Source organism: Octodon degus, unplaced genomic scaffold (assembly GCF_000260255.1).
Source record: "Octodon degus isolate 3935 unplaced genomic scaffold, OctDeg1.0 scaffold00292, whole genome shotgun sequence".
Lineage (NCBI taxonomy): Eukaryota > Metazoa > Chordata > Mammalia > Rodentia > Octodontidae > Octodon > Octodon degus.
The window spans coordinates 1,242,445-1,261,457 of NW_004524868.1; the positions used below are offsets into that span (position 1 = coordinate 1,242,445).

General features: G+C 35.0%; 1 pseudogene; it reads right to left on the minus strand.

The window, feature by feature from the left end:
- The window catches only part of LOC101586905, a 47,342-nt pseudogene extending 32,026 nt beyond the window's left edge, over positions 1-15,316 (minus strand).
- Positions 15,317-19,013: the final 3,697 nt, after the last annotated feature.

Consider the following 19,013-nt stretch of genomic DNA (forward strand, 5'->3'; position numbering starts at 1 on the left):
CAGAGAGAGTGGTGTGTGTGTGTGTGTGTGGCCAGCTCAGCCCACCAGGGGGCGGGCTGGCTGGCATGTGGTGCTGGGGGATTGAACCATGGTCCCTGTGCTTCGCTGAACTTGTTCTAAGTAGGTGCTTTAGACCACTGAGCCATCTCTCCAGCCCCTTTCTTTTCAATTAAGGGAAAATAGCTGAATATGTATCCTATCTTCTGTATACATATGTATATTTTATTTCACAAAAAATAGTCCTTTATTGATATAAACCACTTTGGTTTTGTTTTGTCAGAGATGGTGTCCCATTGTTATTAGAGAAGCTGTATTTGGAGAAGTTTTTAAAGGACCTTTTCATACTTGATGCCAGTTCAAATATTATAGGTACTTGAATCAGCAGAATGACCCAATATAATCCAATAGTCCATAATAGTAGTGGGTTATCAGCACAGCTGCAAAAGTCAGAGTTGTAGACTTGAGTCTTTTACAGCTTAGCATATTAATATAGCTTTACCTTTTATGCCTTGTGGTTATAGTTTTCTGTTGGGTGGTTAAGACCAAGTTAAAGCAAGACCTATATAACTAAAAATGTAACTTTTGATATCTAACAAGGTCAGCCAAATCCCCTCAGGATTTACCATGGAACATGTACAGCACCTTGTAGATTTTTTTTCATCAGTGTCAGCCATCTGGATGAGTCACAGACATTGCTTGGCCAATTTGTCCTCTGTGAAAGCCTGAGATAATTATTTTTCTGTGTAGGTGACTCTCCTTAGGCACACTATACATAATTGATCACTTTCCTCTGTGGCCTCATAATCTCCTTGATCAGAAAATTTGGGATGCCAATTAGTTGCAGGATGTCACAACAGAGGTTCTCTGATGTCCTCAGTCCTTGCTGACCTTGAAGGGCTAGGTTCAAAATATTGGCTATCCTTTTAGCCCATGTATCTATCTAACTTTTCGTCTGCACACTTTAGTAGTTAAACATCCAGAAGAGAAGTTTATTGATATTATTATCCTGTAACAGAGGCAGTTAAGCTTATCATCACTATCTGTCTGAGTCATATATGATTTAAATTTATATACCAAAAATAAATAGTACATGTAGTAACACTGAAGCTGAAAACAATTAAATGTGACTAAAATAATGAAGAATTCTTAGATCATACTTTATATTACAGAAAAAAAATAAAGAAATTTTAGAACCTGGATCATATATGAGTAAAACATGTTTACCATTCTTTTCTGTTAGTCTTTTTTTGAAGGACTGTTTTGCTACTAATAAGTAGAGCTTGAGAAAATCATTAGTTAGATAGTAATGACATTGAAGAAGCAATTTTCCATATGGCCTTAGAGCCCTAGGGACTCACCTGTTTACAGAAATTTTATATAACGACAAAAAAGATATTTTATTTAACAACATTTATGCTGAAGAAGTTTGTTGCAGGGTTAAAACTCAGAAGGTTGCACACGTTAGGCTACTGCTTACTACTAAGCTCTGCCTCTGCCCTAGCGAAGAAGTTCCCTAGGAATTTCCTTTCTCATCATGTTTATAAAGGTTTTATTTTGAAAGCAAACCACTAATATAAAATTAACAGCTAATGTTTTAAAATGGTGACTTCAGATATCCTGAATACATTTATATTCAATTTATCCATGACACAGATGTGCTCAATTAAAATCTGGATTCTTAAACAGTGTCTAAAGGTTTATTTTGTTCGGTATTTATTTGCTGGGTCAAAACACCAGCCATGCAGAACTTTAATGGGATGAAGTTTATTTTATCTCATTATATAAGAGGTTTCAGTCCACAGTCAGGTGGACAGGAACCTCATAGCTGGACAGCATGACAGAAGAAGGCTGCTCACCTTAAGGAAGCCAGGAAGCAGACTCAAAAATAGAACCAAAGAAGATTCAGTAACCTAGTATAGTCCCTCAGGTCATGTCCTCTGACACAGATATATCCAGAATTTGTTTTACTCATAATTTTTTTTGGTGGAACCAGGGATTTAACTCAGATCCTTGCGTTTGCCAGTCAAGTGCTTATCCTACTGAGCCATCTCCTCAGCCTCTATAATTTCTTAAAGTCTCTCAGTCCAATCAAAATTATCTGTGATCAGGACACCATATGTTAACTTGATAGCCAGACACATCTTAAACTGTATGAACTTACAAATAAATACAACAACAAAGTAACAATTCCATCTAAAAAATAGTAGTTATTCTGCATACAACTTAAAACTCAACAATTCCCTCAGCAACAATCCCAACATTACTCAAAAGAACAAGTCAAAGTCTGCTCTGAGACTCAAGACAAACTCTTAGCTGCACTCCTCTATAAAATTTAATACAAAAACAAGTTTCATTGTCCCAAGAAACATTGTTACTGGGTAAACATTCCCATTTCAAAAGGAAAAAGAGGAATAGAAATAAATAGGATCAGAACAGGTAAAATCCAACAGGACAGCTTTTGTATGCTATGCTTCAATGACCAGTACACAGTGAATATGGTGATATGCAGTGACTTTCAAACATCTTGGACAGCCACATCTCTGTGGGGTACGTGGGTTTTCTTCATAGGCCAGACTGGCATTTATGTATGAGACATGTATTTGAAGGCAGAATTGAAAGTACACATCTATGTTTGTCTTCTTCTCAGTATAAGAATCCAGGGGCTGATGGAGAACTCAGTTGCATAAATGCATTCATGGGGAGCCTTTATGTTATCATATCAGAACTTTGGCAGACTCCAGAAAGCCTGCGAGTCTCTGGTAATCTCTGAACTTCCATAGCCCTAAGCACACAGTTGTGGAGATTCTCCTGATACTTGGCCAAACTTTGAAGAAATTAGGAGAACTCTGAGCGATCTGCAAGATTAAGAAGAGCTCCAATCTTTAGGTTCAGTAAGGTCAAGAATGGAGCTTTCCTAGGTGGGCTCTGAGTAGCCTGTAGGACTTTGTCTCTATGATTACTAGGAGCTTCAAAAATGACAAAATGCTAGAGCAAAAGGCAACTTCAATCATCTAACCCACCCAGAACAAATCCAAGAGACAAAGACATACAAGATCATGGAAACTACATACCTGAAATCTCTTAATTGAAAGAAAGTGAAGTAAAGAAACAAGTCCATCAGGCTATAGAAGAAATAAGATGAGAAAGATTCTTTCAGGTCAAGAAAGAAATAACACAGTCAACACCCAGACCCAGCATGTGTGTGGGAGGTTTTCTGCCTGACAGATTCTATTACAGCCAGTGATCTGTCCCTACATGTATGTGGGACCTTCGCTATGCTTGCTGGAGCCTCCTTCATCAGACACACCTGGTGTGGTAGCCTGCAGCAGAACTCACTGCAAAGAGGCAAGGGGCAAGATACACCCAACTAATCTAGGAGCAGAATATCTTGCCAAGGGGCACAGCATGTTCACCTCCATGGGTTGCAGCAGGAAGAAGTGAAGCACAGCAGCCAGACCCAAGCCAGACCCATCTGGAGAAGTTTGAAGTTGGCAGATACAGAACAGGTAAGATAAGACACTTTGCTAGACCCAGAGCTATGACAGCATCCTCTCTCTTTCCTTCTTGATTGAGAGAGGGAGCAACCAGTAACCAGAGTGAACCAGCCTACCTGGAAAACTAAAAGTACAAAAGGGGAGGTGTTCAGAGAGAACTTAGGGGAATTACTTAAGTACAAATTTCATATCTAGTATCTACTTAGCTACTCAGTCATAATGTTTGATCTTAGGGTCTAAAATACAAACCCATTAGATACAAAAGTCTGTCAACTGATAAATCTCACTATGCAATATGAGTGTTGCTAATTATACTTCTTGAAATACAAAACTGTAACTGCCTTAACCACATAATGTCTCTTGGGTAATAATATCATAAGTGCTAAGGTAATAACTGTATCAAAGCTATACACAAAACATCAGAAGATAGTGCTATATAATATGATAAAGTAAAGGAGCAAAATGTTTTCTCAGCCCTGAGCACACACAGAACAAAAGCATGAGACACAGGCATAGAAGAAATAGGAATTCACACACCTGAAATCTCTGAAATACTAATAGCATCTGAAGTAAAGAAACAACAGCAGAGAGGTATAGAGGAAATCAGATCAGAAATAATCTCTGAAGTAAAAAAAAAAAGAAATTACAACTGTAATGAAAGAATTTCTAAGTGCAGATAAAGAAGACACAGATAAAAAAGACTAGAATAGAAAAATGATGGATACCTTGTATGAGAAATACAGAAAAGAAATAGATTGTATGATGCAGATTCAAAGAGATATGTAGGAATTTAAAAGCAAAAATCACAAGCCAGCAAAACTGTTTGAATGAAAGTTAAGATAGAGTTTCACACATTGAGGACACTGTTTCAGTTAGTGAAAAAGTAAAAAAAAATCTCTTACAAACAACTAGGATGCAGGAAAACATAATTCAACATCTGCAAGACAATGCAAAGATGAACAACGTGAGAGTAATAGATATCCATGAGAAAGAAGGAATAAATACAAATGATGCTAAAAGAATATGGGAAGAATTAATAGCAGGAAACTTCCCAAACATGGGGAAACAATGTGACATATAAGTAACTGAAGCATAAAGAACTACTGATAAAAACCGAATTAAAAACACACCAATACATACAATAGTAATGATCCCACAAATACAGCACAATAAAAATGTAATAAAAGCCTCTAGACAAAACAAAGAGATCACATTTAAAAGGCAGCACACCAGAATACTGGCAGATTTCTATTCACAAACCAGCTAGTCACGAAGAGCATGGAACAGAGTACTTAAAGTCCTCCAGAACAACTAATTCCAGCCAAGACTTCTATACCCTGAAAAACTCTTTCAAATTTGGTGGAGAAACAAAATGCTTCCCTGACAAAGAAAATCTAAAGAATTTCATGATGACAAAGCCAACATTACACAGACTACTAAAATATATTGTAGACAGGAACCAAAATGATAACAACTCCATGAATGAGAATTGAAAGATCCCACCAAATAGGGCAAACAAACACAGGAGTAAAAAAGGTATACAACCACAAATAAAATAACATGCCAATCATAAGTCAATACATCTGAATTATAATATATATTATAATAAATATAATATATATTATAATATTATAATTATAATTATTATAGCTGTCAGCGTAAATGGACTCAATTTACCAATGTAAAGAAATAGATTGGAAGACTGAATTAGGAAGCAAAATACAAGAATGTGCTATATACAAGAAACAGAGTTAACTCATAAGGAAATTAATAGTCTGAAAGTCAAAGAATGGATAACAATACTACATGACCCAGTATCTCAGAAAAAAGCAGGGGTAACAATCCTGTTCAAAGATAGTCTCAACTTCAAACCAAGAGTGATCAAACAAAACTAATAAGGGCTCTACATACTGCATAGAGGAAAAATACAAGAGGAAGAGGTAACAGTCATAAACATATACGCACCAAAAACAGGAGCAACCAACTATATAAGAAAAAAAATTTTAAGAGATTCAAAGACAACTAGATTTATTGTTACATTCTAGATATACAAAATGATCACATTCATTATAGGTAATTTGTGCCTGTGCATGATATATCTTGAATGTTTATGTCCCACACCCCATACCTCCCTTCAACCTCTCCTCTGCTCCAGTAACTGTGAGCTAAATAAGCCTTTCCTTTCCTCAATTTTTTTGTATTTTTTAGTACAGTCTACAGAGTCTCATTACATGCATCAGACTCGTAGTGATCCACCTGTGTTCAGCCTTCCAAGAGGTGGGATTACAGGTGTGCACCACCAAGCCCAGTCTCAGTTGCCAGCTCCATATGGCCTAGGGATAGGGCAGGCATGGCACTCCTTCCATAATTTTGAGTGTTGAGTATTTGACCCAGTAACAAGATAAGAGTAACTGAGACAATCACAGTAATATAGTATAATTTCAAGTAAAGATTGTGATGGCCCTTGCCTTGTCTTGGTTGCCCAGAATTGTTTTTGTTATTTTAGGTATCCTATGGTTGGCAAAGAATTTCAGAATTGTTTTCTCTATTTATATCAGACAAATCTTAATGAATAAGTAAATTCTAATATCCATCTTAACAGAAGACCTTAACACCCACTTAACCCAAAAAGATAAGTCAAGCAGGAAAAATATTATCCAAGAAGTAGCAAACCTTACCCACAACTTGGAGTAATTGTAATTAATGGACATACATAATGTTCTACCCAACCAGATATGAATACGTATTCTTTTCAGGTGCACATGGGACATTTCCTAAAATAGACCACATACTAGTCCATAGATCATGCTTCGGTATAAGAAAGAAAACAGAAATTATCCCATGCATATAATCTGACCACAGTGCCATGAAACTGAAAATAAACGGCAAAGGAAACAACAAAAAGCCTATAAAAACATATAACATAAACAACACCCTCTTCAACAACTGATGGGTTACAGATGAAATTAAACAATATCTACAATTCAAAGGAAATTCAAACACAACTTATCAGAATTTATGGAATGCAAAGAAAACAGTTTTTAGAGAGAAATTTATAGCTGTGAACTCACACATTAGGAAAACAGAATGGGAACAAATAAATACCCTAATGTTGCCCATTAAACGTCTAGGAAAAGAAGAGGAAACCAAACCCAAAGCCCAAAGATGGTAAGAAATTATGAAGATTAGAGTAGAATTTAATTCAACTGAAACAAAGAAAACAATATAAAGCGTTAAAGAATTTAAAAGCTGATTCTTTCAAAGATTCAATAAAATTGGTAAGTCCCTAGCTAACCTCATCAGAAATAAAAAAGAAAGAATAAACTCTAATTCAAGCAATAAGGAATAAAAAGTGAGAAATTACCACAGACCCTGTGGAAATTCAGGAAATCACCAATAGCTACTTTGAAAATCTTTAGTATCACAGAATAGAAGGTACTGAAGACATGGACAGATATCTAGAAAGGTATAAATTACCAAAACTGAATCAAAGTATAAGAACTCTCATTAACCCAATAACACCCAGTGAAATTCAAAATGAAATTAAAAAAAAAAATTACCAACAAAGTCCAGGTCTTGATGGATTAACAGCTGAATCCTACAAAAATTTTACAGAAGATATGATCTCAATACTCCTGAAACACTTGAAGTTGAAATGGAAACAATTCTCCCTAAATCATTCCTGGAGGCAAGTATAATACACAAAAATGAGAGTAAGATGCAACTAAAAAAAGAGAAATAAAGGCAAATATCTCTTATGAAAATAGGTGCAAAAATTTTCAGTAAAATCCTAGCAAATAGAATACAACAAATTAATAAAATTATACACCATGAACAGTAGGATACATCCCAGGGATAAAAAAAATGGTTCAATGTATGCAAATCTATAAATGTGATACACTGAATCCATTGAGTAAAATCCAAAAAACTCATGATCATCTCAGTTGATGTAGAAGAGGCATTTGACAAAGTTTATTGCTCATTCATATTCAAAGTCCTATAGAAAATTAGAATAGATTATCTCTACCTACATCTGATAAAAGCCATCTTTCATGATCCAACTGTCAATTTATTTCTAACTGTGGAAAAAGTGAAATATTTTGCTCTCAGATCTGGTACAAGACAAGGATATCCTCTATTACCACTCCTATTCAATATAGCTGTGGCATCATTAGCTACAGCCAGTAGGAAAGAGGAATAAGAGCAGGTAAAGAAGTTAAACTCTCATTCCTGCAGATGACATTATATTCTCCTTGGAAAACCAAAGAAATTCCACCAAGAAGTTACTAGAATTAATACACAAATGCAGTAGCATAACAGGATACAAAGTCAAAACTCAAAAGTCAATAACATTCCCTTACAGAGATAACAAACATACTGAGAGAAAAATTAGAGAAACAGTACATTTTACAATAGCAACACAGATAATGAAATATTTAGAAATTAATTTAAGTAAAGAAAAAAATTCTCTTCAATGAAAATTACAGTACTCCAAAAAAAGAGATCATAGAGGATTTCAGAAAATGGAATGGTATTCTCTCTTCTTGGATAAGAAGAGCCAACATAGTGAACATGGCCATACTCCCAAAATTATTATATGGATTTAATGCAGTCCCTATCAAAATACCATGAATATACCACATAGACAGAGAAATCATTCCTAATATTTATTTGGAACAAAAAAATACTAGAATAGCAAAAGCCATCCTGAGCAACAAAGGTAAGACAAAATCATTCCAATTCGTGACTTGAAATTATACTACAAAGTTGCTGTGATAAAATCAACATGGTATTGGAGAAAAGTCAGACCTAAGGATCAATGAAATATGTTAGAAGATGGAAATACAACTGTAAACATATTCAGCCAACTTATCTTTTACACAGAAGCTAAATATGCTTACTGGAGGAAAGATAGCCTCTTTAACAAATGGTGCTGGAAAAACTGGCTCTCATACATGCTGAAAAAAAAAAAAAAACTACCCCCGGGTCTATCAATATGCACTAAACTAAATTCAAAATACATTAAAGATCTAAACATTAAAACCAAAACCCTAAATCTCCTGGAAGAGAAATTAGATGGAAATCTTGAAGATATAAGGATAGGCAAACAGTTCATGAACAAAAATCAAAAGGCATGGAAAATACTTGAAAGAATTCAAAACTTAGACCTCCTCTTATAGAAAAAGTTTTCCACGTCAAAATAAATTATCAACACAGTGAAAACACAACACACAAATTTGGAGACAAAAAAAAACAAACTAATAAGTACTCAGACAAAGGTCTTCTCTCTAGAATTTATAAAAACTAAAAAACATTAGGGCCACCAAATTTAAAGAAAAAATCCAAAAATGGGTATCTGAGATGAACACACTCTTCTCAGAGGAAGAAATAAAAAAAAAACAAATAAATGCAGAAATAAATGCTACACATCACTAGCCATTCATGAAACCAAAACAACACTGAGATAGCATCTCTCACCAGAATGAATAGCTGTAAAAAAGAAATCAACCAACAACAAATGTTTGAGATGCTGTGGGAAAAAAAGTAACCATTCTCCACTGTTGGTGGGCATGTACACGAGTGCATCCTTTATGGAAATCAGTGTGGAGACTCCCCAAAACCTAGTACTGGAAATTCCATCAAACCCAGCTATTCTCATTTTGGGAATTTTCCCAAAGAACTGAAAACATCATATCACAATGATATATGTGTGCCTGTATTTATAGTAGCACTATTTGTGAGTCAAATCTTGGAAACAATCAAAATGACTGTCCCCTCAGGAATAGATGAAAAAGATGTGGTGTTTTTATACAATGGAGTATTATTATGATCATCTATAAAGAAAAAAAAAACTCAAAGATTTCATGTATAAGTGGATGAAGGTTGAAGGTATACTCATAAGTGAAATAAACCAGGCCCACATGTATAAATATTGTGTTGTCTCCCTAGTGTAAGAGCTCAAAAGAAGAAATAAAAATTGAAAGGTATAACACAGTTAAATGGAAAAAAGACCTTAAGGTTTAAATAGTGGAGAGAGAAATGAAATTTTGGAATTATGGCAGGTGCAAAACTATATATTCTTTTGAACAAGATGGTTAAGGCAATAGTCCTTAAAATCTCCATCAGATATTTGAAAATAGCAGTTAATGGGTAGAATTCTCACTTTTACTAACTGTATATGCTGATATCTGTGAATTAAGAAATTACACTGAGGGATATCAATGTGTAATACAAAAGTCATGCTTTGAAAAACGTATAATTTTGGTCACCTAAGTGGATACTGCTTATAGTGTCATACAAATTATTTCTATACTCTCATTAAAGTATTTTTTAAAAAAGGTAATAAAAGAAAATAAACGAAAAGAAAACAAAAAGTTCATAGGATTGTCCTGTTACAATGTTGTATATAGTTTTGAATTATAAATTTCGGTATAAAAATGTGTAATTATTTTTTCACATTCTATAGGGTTTTAAATTTTAGAATATCCATAGTTCCTAGAATAAAGCAGTTCCATATTATGTCTAAGGTGTTAGATATTCAGACACCAATGTTAAGCTCAACTGCCTCTCTTATAGTGTAATAATATCCTTAAGCTTCTCTTCTGGATGGTTACAACTAAAGTTTGCAGACCAAAAATTAGACAAATAGAGGGCCTACAAGGATAGCCAATATTTTAGCCCTAGCCTTTCAAGGTAAGTGAGGACTCAAGACATAAGAGAAACTGTGACATTCTATGCTCAGTGGTATCCCAAATATTCTGATCCAGGTGATTATAGGGCCACAGAGGAAAGTGATAGATGATGTATAGTGTGCCTAAGGAGAGTCCCCCAGAAAAATTTATCTCAGGATTTCATAGAGTATATTGGTCAAGCAATTACTTTGACTCATCCAGATTGCTGACACTGACAAGAGATCTACAAGGTGCTCTATGGTTCCAGCATACAACCTGAGGGGATTTGACGAACATTGTCAGATACAAAACATAAATTTTAGTTGTATAGGTCTTGATTTAATTTGATCTTTTTGTTAACTTAATCTTAACAATCTAGCAGAAAAGAATAACCACGAGGTATAAAAAGTAATGCTATATTTATATGCTGAGCTGTCAAAGGCTCAACTCCATAACGTCTGGCAATTGCAAGTTCTGCTGGCAATGCATCACTATTATGGACTATTGGACTATATTGGGTTATTTTGCTGAATTCAAGTACCTACATTCTTTAGACTGGTTTCAAGTATGGAAATGTCTTTTAAAGATTTCTCCAAATACAGCTTCTCTAACTGCTGTGAAACATTCATCTCTGACAAAACACAACGACAAATGGGTATACTTTGGGAGCCAAAAAGCTAGGATATCAACCAAATATATGTAGATGGGACTTGGCCCATTGTCTATAGCAAACAAGCTACCTCACGCCTGAGGTGAACATCCTGTCTGGTTCCATTAGTTATCAGTTGCTAGGCAACCTAGTGTCAAGTGTTACTAACTTCATAAAAGTGTAAGTGAAGTTTATTTTGTTGTGAAAAAATGCGGAAAAAACAAATGTTTGTGTGTGTGTGTGTGTGTGTGTGTGTGTGTGTGTGTGAATTAGGATGGATATGAAGCTACTTTCTCTAGTTCACTGTGAATAAAAGTTTGTACTAATATCTTTTAGACAAGATATTGTGCTGGTATCTTGCCTTCTGAATAACTACTACGAGGACAACAATATGCAATGTATTGATTATTGTAAATGTTCTTATTAACCTGTTTTGAGACTGTTTCATTGTTTTATCTTTTTTCATCAAAATGAATAAAAATTATAATAAAAAGTAAACTCTCAATTGCAATTCCCTAGTATCGCTGACACCATCAAGCATAACAATGTTTTTTATCATAATTCATGTACATTAACTTCTCATATTATCAAACATTAACCCAGTTGTATAGGATCTAATGTCCCTCAAAAGTTTGAATTTTGCACACTCTTCATTATCATCAGATACAAAAGTTACATTTCTTGTTATTCAGTTCTTGCTTTATCTTGGTCTTAAAAATCCAAGAGAAAAGTATAAAAATGAGGTATAAAAAGTAAAGCCATATTAACATGCTGGGCTACAAAAGGCTCAAACCAACAATTTCTGACATTACCAGTCCTATGGAAAACCCACTACTGTTAGGGACTGCTAGACAATATTTTAATATTTTGCTGAATTCATGCACCTACAATATTTAAATGACAATGGAATATCCATCTCTGACAAAACTAAACAAAAAAGGGGATATGAATAAAGGAGCACTTTATATCTGTATATACAAAATAAGATAGATATACAGCTACTTTCCCTTAATTCAATGAGACAAAGGATTTGTACTAAGAGTGTTTGGACAGGTTATCATATCTGCATCTTGTCCTATGAATAACCGCTAAGATGACAACAATATGCAATGTATTAATTATTGCAACTGTCTTACTGACCAGTTTTGAATCTGTCTCATTGCTATTTGTTTTTCAATAAAATTAATTTGAAAAAGTTTGAATTTGCACAGATGTTGTATTGAAGTAATATAGGAAATATATATATATATATATATATATATATATATATATATATAATCATGAAAGGAGAATCTGTAACTCAGTATTTCATCCACATTTCTTTGGCCATTCCTTCCAAGTGCCAAGAATACTAGGATCTGAACCTGCAAAGATGAATTGCAACTTTGGAATATTCCATGCATTCTTCAGTGATTAGTTTAATCCTACTTCCACTGCCTATTTAATAACTGACCTAGTGCAAAATGTTTTATCATGCGTCTCATACTGAAACACCAAATTTGACCAAAAAATGTTACTTTCCTTCACATTTTTCCCCTTATAAAGCTCATTGCTGCAGAAGCAAAAACTTATGCAGTAGTAATTTTGAATTACTTTTTCTTACAAAATGTAAATTAGAAAAGCAAAATTATCACCCTTGGTTGAAGACCAGGCTGTATAAGGATTAAGTTGCTGACTAACACTCTCTAGATTCACAGTCTCTGTGGACAAATAAGGCTGCATCTGCAGTCCACTGTATATTCAAAGGGAATAATAAGTGGTCAGCCTTAGAGATCAAACAGTTCTCAAATTAAGAATATATACTGTTTTTGTTCTAACTTCTTTTGTGGCCTTTCCTACCATTCACTTCCTGCAACCCATCTCTGTGTAAACCTAATAAATATGAGTTATTTGGAAATATTGTCTTCACTCCTACAGAATTCTAACTTTTCTGGATTATCCCTGAAACACACACACACACACACACACACACACACACACACACACACACACACACAATTAATTACCTTTTAACTGAATACTTTAGGAGGTGGAAAGCTATCCCATTTTCCCCATAACACTTAATTGTAATTGGTATGACACTAGAATAAGCTTCCTTCTGGGTGTGACCAAAGCAGAAGGAAAGGACCAGCCAGATAGCTCAGTGGACTAAAGTGTCTGTTTAGACAGAGTGCAGGGACCATGGTTCAGCCGCTGGCACCACAAGCTTTGCCAGCCCCTATCTCAGTGAGTGCTGAGATGTCAACTGGGACTGGGTGTGGTGACTCAGGCCTGTAATCCCAGCATTTGTGAGGCTGAAAACAGGAGGACCCCTATGAGTCTGATCTACATTGTAAGACCCTGTAGATCCTGTGCTATATGCATTTTAGAAAGAAGAAAAAACAGCAGTAGAGACATATACAAGAAATATTAATGAAATCCATAATCTTAAATGCATTGAGAAGTCTATGGACACACATATCAATCTTCTACAATCTATCTATTCCCTATTTCCCAGAGGTCATCCCCACTTACTTCCCTGAAATTTCCTATTCACCCAAGCAGTGGACAATGCACTGATCATACCTGAGCAGATGACTCCTGCATCCTGCTGGTGATTGCATTAGGTATTATTCCAGCCTAAGGAAGGACAGTCCCACACATGAGATTCTCGTCCTGTGCATCTCAGGTTTTCCAGCCAGATAGGCTCAGAACCAGCCCCAAAATGTGTGAAGTCTACAGAAGCCAGAGCATCTCCACAGCTCAGCTGTCTGCACACTATTTTGGCTTCAGTTGCAACCCAGTTGTTGTTACAGATGGTTCCCCAAGAGTCCTGATGAAGGACCTCCACTCTTCCTGAACAGCCACTGCCTCCATTTATCAGGCGGAGTTGTGGACTCTCGGAGGAAAGAGAATAAGATTAATAATAACTTTTATACATAAAATCAGGTTTTCTGGTTTTGAGTGAACCCATTCAACAAAGAAGAAAGTATCTCTCTTCTTTTTCTATACAGAGCTTCTAGAATAAGACATAAATGCATTGCATCAGAGCAGCACTTGGTGGAATTTGGTTTCTGACTGAAACAAAAATGACGAGATTTCTTGGGTTGAAAAATAAGAGATGAAACTAAACAGAAAATAATCCAATGAGAACTGTCAGATAGAAACTGACAGATCAGAATGGTGGGTTATGAGAAAAATATGCTGAAAATGTCAGATTTCTTACCCTGAGTGGTTAAGTGTCTTTCACTGGATGACTTCTAAGAGTAATCATAAAGGACTTGTGTCTGATTTTAATTTCTTGTTCACCATCCAAACTCCACTGCCATTGATTTAATAGGTGGAAGGATTAGAGAATATGAAATTAAGTCACTGCTGTAATGCACATGGGTGAGCTTGATGGAGAACAGAAATACCAAAATGACACCCAGAACTTGGAATCAGATTCATTTTACATTGATGGGCACTGACTGCAATCACTCTCAAAATCAGACCCCGCTCTTTGATAGTGTATGGCTTTTAAATGGTGCATAAGTAGGAGATAGAAAAGTGAGACAAAAACAACCTGAAAGTTCTCTGATTACCAAACAGGTTGAAATCACTGGTTACAAGAATAGATTAATGATGATGAAGCTTGGTGCAATCAGATATCCTGCATTTGTGTTTAAGTTCTCATGATTAAAGGGTCAAGAAAGTAATTACAGAACCATTTGGCAGTTACAGAGCTAGACAGTCACAAAAGAGTAAAGTTATATTAAAAGCAGTTTTTCTGGGGCAGTTTTTCCTTTCAGGCTCATCATAAGACTCGGGTGGCAGCCATGGATCCAGGAAACATCATAATTGTTCTTGTTGGTAGAGTCATTGAGAGCTGGAAGAATAAATCAGAAAGCAATACACAGCTCATTCAAAAATATTTCATTTAAGTACAAGGTCCTGAGTTCAATCCCCCATACCAAAAATGCAAAACAAAATGTTCCAGGGAGATAGCTCAGTAGAATAAGTGCTTGCCTGGCAAGCACAGTGTCCTGAGTTCAATCCCTGGTACCTCAAAAAGAAAAATCAATTGTAAATGTATGTTTCAGAGCTCAGATCTATGTACTTGATTAAAAATATACTTCTGTTTGAGGATATTGGACAATCTCATATAAGAGATGATACAACATAATATTAATATTTCTCCAAGAATCACACAAATTTGCTGAGCTTTACCACCCCAACAAAATATATGTTCTTCTTGGACCTCTTTATTTGAGTTGTTATTATTCAAAAATTGGTATTTTGCTATCTGAAAAAAGTATATGATCCTAACCTTTGCTCTGAGATTATATTGCTGCTCTGAAAACATTAGAGAAGAAATATTAAAATAACAAATTTGTTTAGCATTTATTTTCAGGGTGAGAGAAATGAGAAGGATAATTAAAAGAGAACAAAAAAGAGAGAAAGAGAAAGATTGAGATTGCTCTGGGAAGTAAAATTCCTACAGTGAGACATACCTGAACAGACAACCTCCACAGCCCTACCATGCTGGCAGCTTCCTCCAACACAGGGCACTTTGGGGCAGAACCAGAGCTCAGCCTCCTGCCCCACACAATGGAACTCTTCATCCCAAACCTGTTGACTGGCATTTCTGGATACATTCCACAGGACAGCCACAGCCTTGCCACACCCAAGCTCTGCACAGATAACATGGGCAGTAGGGAATGTGAAGTTCACATCAGACACTGGTGTCCAGCCTGCTCCGGGATTCACTTCCACTCTCCCTGAGCACAGGCTATCTTGTCCAACTAGACGTAGAAATCCTAAAAGAGAGAAAACAAATTCATTAAATGTCCATGATGCAGACTTAGAATCTGTGAAATACACACTAGAAGTGATGGTATGAAAGACTTCTGTTTCTCAGAAATAGATCATGAGAAGATTTGCAAACAGGTACCAGAAAGCACTTTACCTGACATACCGTTTGGAGATAAATTCAGGAGGAATTTTCAGAGTTGGCTCAGACTGTCTGTCACCTAATTATTTATATTAAAAAGTAAACATATATGTTTTTATTTTTTTCTTTTATACACCATTTATATCATTTATATGTCAATATGTGACTTTTCTTGCTTTCCAATATTTATGTCTATCCATTGAATGTGACCTCAATTAATATAGAATAGGCATCACTACTCACTGTTTTATCCCTGAAAAATTTCAGTTCCCAGATACTAATCCCAACCTAATTAACATCTATTAACAAATGAGAACAACTTCAATGATTATTAAGCCTTATAATTTACACTTACTTCCAATTTAGACAAGAAAAATGCCTACAATATAGTGTAAAATGAAGTGTCAGGTTTTTGTGAGTAAATAGTAAGGTGTCATGTTTCCCATTACAAAACACAGAGGAAAATTTGGAGCTTGGCGGTTGTAAGTAGGAGACGTAAGACATTTTCTTTTTTGATTTTAAGGTTTTATTGTGTCACTCCTTAGTAGAATATGAAGCAACCTTGAGACCCTGTCCAATGAATACGGTGGGAACTTCTTTCAACAGCAGGCTCAGGGATCTGGAGAAATAGCTGTCTATATGCACAGACAGAATACCTAACTGCAAGTATTTGTAGTGCAGCTGTTCAGCAGGCGTTGTGCTCTTGAGAGAAAAGATATATTCAGTAATGTTCTCTTTCTAAAGTGTGTCACCAAAAAGTCACTAATTTATTTTCTTAAAATATTATTTCACTCTAATTAGACATGCTTATATTTCTCTTTGAGGTTGGTGTAGTAAATTAAAGTCTGAATCCCCAAAGTGCTCATATAAGGTTATTTGAAATTATATCATGGCTAGAGTGGGATGATGATAATGTACTTTACCTGAAAAGTTAGAATGTAGATACAAAATTCTAAATTTAGGTAACTAATCTTTATGGCCTTATAAAATTTTTTCAATACCAGCGATTGGACTCAGACCCTGCATTTGCCAGGCAGGCGCTTATTCTACTGAGCTATTTCCCCGGCCCCTAGGGCCATATAGAATTAATCAGGTAAGTTCTACAATAGCCTTATTAAAACCAGGCTTAGAGAGGATATTTTGGGGAAAGAAAACATACAGTAATGACCATGGTCCCTATGCACAATCAGAGCAAAAAGCTAAGTGTGGATCCTGACTTGGGATGTTGTCATATCTTTTTTCTTGGACACTCTGGTTTGATGCAGGTCCCTCTGTACATTAGCGGTCACTTTGAAACCACCTCTGGGAGCCACCAGTCCTCCAGCCCTGAGTCAGAGCCTCCAGCTTAGATATTCAAGTATGCCTTCTGTATCTCTGTTTCCTCCATATTTTTTCATGGGCTATAGCGAATTTATAGCTCTCAAGAAGGTGGTGGAATCTTTCTACTTAGATGGGATACAATTGGCTGCTTGTTAATTTGTGAGAAAATCCAGAGGGATCTCTGGCTGTGGCCCCTATTGGTTAAATTGTTATGATGGTATCTGTGTGACAAAATGATTTGCAGAACAGTATAAAGGGATTTTTGCATGATTTCCATTGATGAAATTTGAAATGTATTAGAGAATGTAATGTGCACTGAGTACCATTACCAACTTCACTTTTCTACTCTTCACCAACCTCGAATAGCAGTGATGGTGAATGTTTCAGAGATCGGTGCCCATACTGCAACCCAAACTGCATTAATTTATCAAAAAGTACTAACACTTCAATTAAACCTGAATGCTAAGGTTTTAGTTTTAAAAACATAATGCATATATAAGCATCTTTTGAGTTAAAAGAAAAACAAATAACATGTATTCCATTATTCTATAGCTTGAGAAGAGTTAAAATGTAGAGAACATTTTTGGAAGTACTTTCAACAAGGAATATTTCATCTGCAGCTCTGTGAGCCAAAGAATTCTGAATATTTGTGTGTGAATGTGCAATAAAACTTACAATTTTGCATAAATTCCTTAGGGATTTGTTTAATATCTCATGTGTCTATATACCTGTTTTGCAAAATAATCACTTATACTGTACATATAGAGCCACTCAATTTCACCCAGATAAATACAGTTTTTCTTTTCTGTTCCTTGCCCTAATGTTCCAAGTGTGTGTGTGTGTGTGTGTGTGTGTGTGTGTGTGTACTTGGAATAAGTTGTATAAAAATTATGAAATGATTTTAATTGTCATGATAATATAATAGACTATCCTTTTAGGCAAAATCACAGGAAAGTACTAATTAAAACTTCTAAAGACCTAAGTGATCATCATTACTTCTTTTCTTTTTTTTTTTTTTAGAACAAATGATGGTAGTATGTTTATTGAAACTTATTTCAATTATTAGATGATTCATGTACTATATCTAAGTATATCATCAAATTTTCATTGCATCTCTCCATTTTTCCATTTTATAACATTTCAGTTGAGTGGGAGAAAACTAGAATTGCTTGCTTTTAAGATTTAGATAAAAGCCCATAGTGAGTGTTTTCGTACACATGTAAACAAGCAGAAGTATATTCAAAAAGGAGTGTAAGGGAATAATGAAAACTATAAAGGGAGCATTATAGTACAATGAGATAGCACTTTGGTTTGGCCAAAATGCACAATACACAGAACTATTATTAAGTCATTTAGTTTACTTGCTGACCATCTGGCTACAGATTAAACAATTATAGCCCCAGAAGTTGTATTGTAACTAGTAACTTTCCAAAATTGCTTTTAAATTAAGTTCTTAAATTGCAACAATAAACAAAACGCAATACACTTAAAGAATACCATTTATAAAAAAAACATTTTTAAGAAAAACTCTGCTATATAAAATATTCTAAGTTATAAATGTTCATGTAATTACTTGCATAACTAGTAATACTTATCAGCAGTTATACGATCAGAATGTTTTTCAAAAAACAAAACATAAAAATATGTAGCCAATTATTCACCTGTAGAACATGTTCACTTATGCCTACATTTTACATTTGCTGTATCACTGTTCTAATCTTAAAGTTACATCCAAAAGAAGGCAAAACCACCTACCAATTGTCATATCTGTTTATTTGTGAAAACGTCCTTAATTTGCTGATGTGTCAAACAAATGTCAACTCTACTAATGCAAAAACATAATCTACTTTGCTATTAACTTTATAGTTCAATTGCTTACAGGCAACACGCTATATATGAAAAAATTACTAACTGAACTACAAATATCAAATACTGAAAAATTAACAGTTTATTATAATTTATTTTAT